The 6,000-nt window shown below is 35.6% G+C and overlaps 1 protein-coding gene and 1 long non-coding RNA gene across 4 annotated transcripts in view; one reads left to right on the top strand and one right to left on the bottom strand.

Moving 5' to 3' along the window:
- The window catches only part of LOC106878318 (SPRY domain-containing SOCS box protein 1), a 139,492-nt gene extending 136,715 nt beyond the window's left edge, over positions 1-2,777 (bottom strand). The window contains exon 1 of one of the 3 annotated variants that reach the window (XM_089361198.1): positions 2,652-2,777. The gene's annotated coding sequence lies outside the window, so the exon portion shown is untranslated. Of the gene's footprint in view, positions 1-1,251; positions 1,681-2,074 lie in introns of those variants that run through there. The other 2 variants (XM_089361197.1, XM_089361195.1) reach the window with 2 other exon arrangements.
- Positions 2,778-2,781: 4 nt separating this feature from the next.
- LOC149133121 (uncharacterized) overlaps positions 2,782-6,000 on the top strand; it is a 32,401-nt gene continuing 29,182 nt past the window's right edge. The window contains exon 1 of the long non-coding RNA XR_016243883.1: positions 2,782-3,692. This is a non-coding gene — a long non-coding RNA (uncharacterized LOC149133121). The remainder of the gene's footprint in view (positions 3,693-6,000) is intronic.

Genomic DNA, 6,000 nt, shown 5'->3' on the forward strand with positions numbered 1-6,000 from the left:
GTTTATAATCCCAATTTAAAACCACTGAGAGACGGAGACCCAGAAGGGAAATCTATCCCTGAAGTGGTCTCTTGACCTACAAGAAATAACTACAAATATACCTCAAAGCACATTATAACCATCATCTTAGTACAGACACTTTAATATGGACTCGGATTCCCAAGATATAGGGGAGGGGGGAAAAAAAGGAAAAGTCGTAGGCTGGAATAACTTTGATCATAGACCTAAAAATCTGTTTCATCAGATATGACCTGGATGACTCGTTTTTAAGTGTAGATCTTTTCGATCAGAGATGATTTAGGCCTAAACAGCCGCAACAATTAGGAGTTGGTATGGTGTCAGTGATATTCCCTCTCCTAACCAATGTATGTTATGTGAACATTAAGTGAGTGACTGACTTCACATTGTTCCATACACTATAATGATCCCCCACTTTATGGCAATGTCATATAATCCACCCAGTCTATCATAAAGAAATTGGTTCGGCTACATTATACATATATATACACACAATAATCTCGCAAGTTCATAAGCGATGAATGTCTAAAAAAAATAAAAGTATATACAATGTATTTTGAGAACGGAAGTGGTCAGAAACAAAGTACAAATATATCTCATATATTAGTGGGTATAATATACATTCAGTGTTTATATAGTATATAATCTACATAGACTGTATGTTTCTGTGTGTATACATAGTAATATGTGTACATAAGGCACTATATACACACACACATTTTATTTATATATATATATATATATATATATATATATATATATATATATATATATATTAGTGTACGTATGTTTATATATGTAGAGTGGGTGTGTGTGTATATAAACTTTCAAATATATAACATTAAAACATGTACTACATATAAGAAATCTGCACTTAGGTTTTAATTTTTTTCATATGCGAAATACATAAAGTCATATACTCACACATGTATACACCTTACATATATTTATAGATTCATATGCACAATGTATATTCACATAATACACATTATATAGATGCATATTCGCCATAAACACACATTTATATATACATTATTCATTATAATACACATTATATATACATGTACAGCTTTGGTAAATGGCAAATTTTCACAGTGGAATAAGACTGAAGACAGAAGAAAACAAATATCAAAATGGGGGAGAGAAAAGACAGAAGGACAGAACTCAAATTTAAAATAAAATGCCTGTGGTTTTTGGTTTAAATAATAATAATATAATTATATATAAACCTACCAACAACTGATGTTATTCCCTCCAAGACTGGGTGTTCATTCCTCGTAGATTGTAGTCTACTCCATACAGTAGAAACAAATTCTTCATTTACTCCTTTCTACTTGATAACCGAAAGTATCCATGGTGTAGATTACAGATTATTAGTGTTTTCTTCATCATTATTAATATCATTATTATTATTCATTATATTACTATTAGTATTCATTATATTTTTACTGCCTTAATTTCCTTTCAATTAATGTAGATTCCTTGTTTTTGTTTGCTTATATATATTTTGAATATTTGATTCTTCAATTTCTTTGGCAGCTTTATTTTTGTGATTATTTTCTTTCCTTTTGGTAAATAATTTCATTTGTGAAACAATTGTGTTTGCATATATAAATATTTAAATATTATATATGTATATATATGTGTGTATATATTTGTTATGTGTATATATATATATATATATATATATATATATATATATATATATATATATTTACCTTCACGGAATTACGTGAGTGAGTGCATCTGGTTAGAAACTGGTGTGTATGTGTGACCAGATATATGTATGTATGTATGTGTCTAGCTTATACACTCACACATGAGTTTATTAATCATTTATAACATACCCACACACCCATATGTACAATATATTTTAAAAAGACGTAAAAATATATACACACTCATATATCTATATATATATATATATATATATATATAATAGGATTGTGACAGCGATAAGGACGGTGACTACAACAAACACAACTTGTGTATATGTGTGTGTGTGTATATATATGTATATATATATATTACAGAAGATTATATTAATTATACCTACAACTAGTCTTCTATAGATGATACTGTTAATAATAATAATAATATCATTATTACTACTATTAATATTATTCCGTTTGTTGTGGTTCTTGATCACTTGTTCTTCTCCCCCATGGTACACTGCATCTCTGTCCCTCTCTGCCTTTCACTCTTTTCCCCCTGTATATGTATTTGCTTCTCCCTCCCTCTGTTACCCACTATATGAATATCTTTCTTTTTCTCACTCTCTTTATGCCACTTCTCTTTCCTTTTTCTCTCTCCTTTTTAATTCTCCCCCTTTACCGCTCTCTATATCTACATAAATTTCTCTTGTTTTCTGTATCTACCACTTTTTTTTTCTCTCTTGTGTCTATCTCTTATCTCTCTTTCACCTTCTGAGTGTCTCTCTACTCTCTTTTTCCTCTCTGTGATTCTCTCTCTCTCTCCCTTTATTGCATCTGTCTTTCTCTCTTTTTCTCATCCATGAATCTCTCTCTCACTTCTCTATGTCTCATTTACACTCACTCTTCTATCTATATTCTTGTCTATCTCTTTCCTATTCTTCTATGTATAATCGTATTTCTCTCTTTCTCTCTGCTTACCTTCTTTTCTTCCCTCCTCTTCTACAACAACAATGACTGCTGCTGCTGCTGTTCACTCACCACACGGCACACCTCACGTGACTAACATGTTACAGACCGACCGACAGCGACAACTTCGTCACAATAGCAGTGGTAGTCGAGGCACTGATAGTAGTTGCGATAGTGATAGTGGTGGTGTGGGTATTGCTAGTAGAAGCGATGGCGGCGACGCTGATGGTTGGCGGTGGTGAAGGGAGAGGCTTGACAGTACAGTAGTGATAGTGGTGACGGAGTCATTGTAAATACTAGCGGCGGTGGTAGTTGCAGTCGGGGAGGAGGCATTACTAGTCGTAGTAGTGGTGGTGAATGTATTTTTAATAGTAGCGATGGTGGAGAAAGCATAGAAAGATTGATAGTAGTGAAGGGGGTATCGCTAGCAGCGACGGTGATGACAGTGGCGCACAAGCGAGAGGGATAGTGATGTGGTGTTGATGGCAACTACTACTACGTTAATGGTGGTGGCTTCTCACTGCGGTCATGATAGTTGTGTGGGTTTGACTCTGAGGTAGTTATATATGTGTGTGCATGGCCAAGGAGGAAGGCGTCAGTAATATTGACATCAGTGATTAAGAAACAGTCGAGAGAAGAGAAGTGATGACTTAGTTGTGTTGTTGATAGAGCGACGATCACCACCCACCACTTCGGATTCACCATTATGATCCACGTCTTTACTCTGTAACACCATCCATCACACGTATATAACATTACTTCGTGTCCGTTTATATGTTGATGTTTAGCTCCATGTCAAGCCTCGTCGTACTGACCTGTGATCAAAGGCATTCCAGCTTTTGTCTTTCTTTTTCTAAGTGGAGGGTAGAGGCATGAGTATCAAGGACTACATTTTTAATATGTCCTTTCTTCTCCCCCCCCCTCCCACCTTCGTAAAGACGATGCAGTATGATGTTGCCTGCTTTTTCTAGCACCGAGATCGACCGAACAGGCAGAAACACCCTCGTTAAGTCGAATGTGTGTATGCATTTACATTAAAACAGTTGACACAAGGTAAATTTCTCAGGAATATCTTCTAGTGACGTGTGTGTGTGTGTGGCGTAAGAATTCAAAATATCGAATGCCGTTTGCCCTGAATAAAGAAAGTACCGGTTAGTTGCTGATATCTTGATTTGGTTTCTCTTCTTCCCGGCTTCCGTCATTTCCCTTTACCTGTGTCGCTGTTGCCCTTGAGAAAGGCATACATATCACACATCCGCACTGTCTACTTCTCCCAATAAAATTAAATCTTTATTGGGATATACTTAATTGACTACCATTGCTGACCATCACCGCCAATAAGTATTACGATTAAATCTCACTATAAGCCATGTTTATTTTATCGACCGAATATCGAGTCTTTTGCTTGTTTTCTCTTTCCTTCTTTTTCATTTCGTGAGTCTATTTATCTTTCTTCTTCTCCAGCGTTATTTTTTTGCTGCCAAACAATTTACTCGGACTTTCAAAATGTTAGCTACGATGACCTCAACATACATTGCTCATGAAACTGTCTCTAGCTGTTGATCCCATCGATGACATTAAAAACGGGGCAAAAAAAAAAGAGAGAAAAAAGCACTGAAGTCGCTGCCTTTCTTTATCTTATTTATTTATTTCGTAAATGCTTTATTCCTCTTCAAAAACTTCTATACTGTCGATGCTATAATTTAGTCTGAATGTCGAACACTTGTTGGTGGGTTGGCTGGTTGTTCGGTTCTTTAACCCTTGGTCAGTTCTGACCGAGCGAACAAATCCATGATCTAAGTTGTTCTAGTCGTGACCACCTCGTACTATCGTATGTCTAAGAGTACATTTTCCATGATATCATTCCTTCTTTTTAACACCAACAATTAATTGTTGGTTGTTGTTTAACCCCAGGTCTAACTTGAATGAGCAGACCAATGATCAAAGTCGTTCCAGTCGTGACCATCATATGTTTTTGCATATTTTTGCATATTTGAAACTGTTATCCCATGGCATGAAGTGGTTTGGAAAGCCAAATTGACCACAACCCTTTCCTTAATCCTTTCATTACCCTATTTCAATAGAAATATACTGCCTTTGTATATCACCATGTACTTGTTTCAGATTTTGAACTAGTCATCCCAGGACACTGCATTTAAGGGTTCAGTCAAACAAATCGCCCCCAGTACTTATTCTTTTAAGTTTGGTATGGATTCTATCAACTTCATTTGCTAAAGCAAGTTACAAGGACGTAAACAAACATTGGTTGTCAAGCAGTAGGGAGATTAATGCAGATGCATACACACACACACACTCACGCATCATCATCATCATCTCTTAGCGTCCACTTTTCTATGTTTGCATGGGTTAAGCAGAGTTTGTTGAGAGATTTTTTGTGGCTGGTGGCCTTTCCTGTCATCAACCCCTCTTTGTTTCCAAGCAAGCTGTTTCCAGAGTGTGAAAACATGTGGCTTAGTGGTTAGGTATTTGGCTTCCAATCATAAGGTTGTGAATTCAGCATACGGTGGGGCATTATGTCCTTGAGTTAGACACTTTTTTTCACATTGCTCTGCCATTCACATTATTCAACATTTTTTTTTTTTAATAACAACAAAATAGTTGTTCAGCCTTAGGTCAACTCTATAAACAAAATCACTCTTTATTAATTTCTCGGAGAGTCTTTTCAAACAAATTTTGTTAGTGGCATCATGTACACATTTTCTTCATCCTCATCATCATCCTTTAATGTCCATTTTCCATGCTGACAACATTGCAATAAACCCTGGAGAATTCCTTTCTGCTTAAACAATATCATGCTATACTGCACAGTAGTCCACATACCACTGCAATAGTGAGCGCTATGTTGGGGAAGATGAGATGTCAGGAATGCAGAAGGTGGTGTTAGCAGGGGTAATGGAAGGATAGCTTTAACCCTTTAGCATTTAAATTAGCCATATCAGGCCCAAAAATTCTGTTTTACATTCAAATTAACCACATCTGGCCTTTCAATGTCCTACCCTACAATAATAAACAATCACATCATCAAAATGTTGAAGCTACAAGATGATGGATGATTAATTCAAAACAATGTGAGTAGATATGCATTACATTTGACAGAGTAATTTGAATGCTAAATGGTTAAAGTAGGTTGTAATGTAAAAACACAAAAAAAAAAGAATAGGACTGTCAAACCAATGAAAACCCTCTAATTTCATATGAAGGGCTTCTTAAATGATGCATACAACAGCGGAATGTTGCTCACAATCAAATGGTTTTACCAACTCTCTTACTTTCAAAAGCAGATAACAAACGACCAGAACTCTGCTAGAACCACTCCTCTCACTATTGGGTGCAAAACTTT

This window comes from Octopus bimaculoides, chromosome 12 (genome assembly GCF_046866305.1).
Source record: "Octopus bimaculoides isolate indiv1 chromosome 12, ASM4686630v1, whole genome shotgun sequence".
Classification (NCBI taxonomy): domain Eukaryota; kingdom Metazoa; phylum Mollusca; class Cephalopoda; order Octopoda; family Octopodidae; genus Octopus; species Octopus bimaculoides.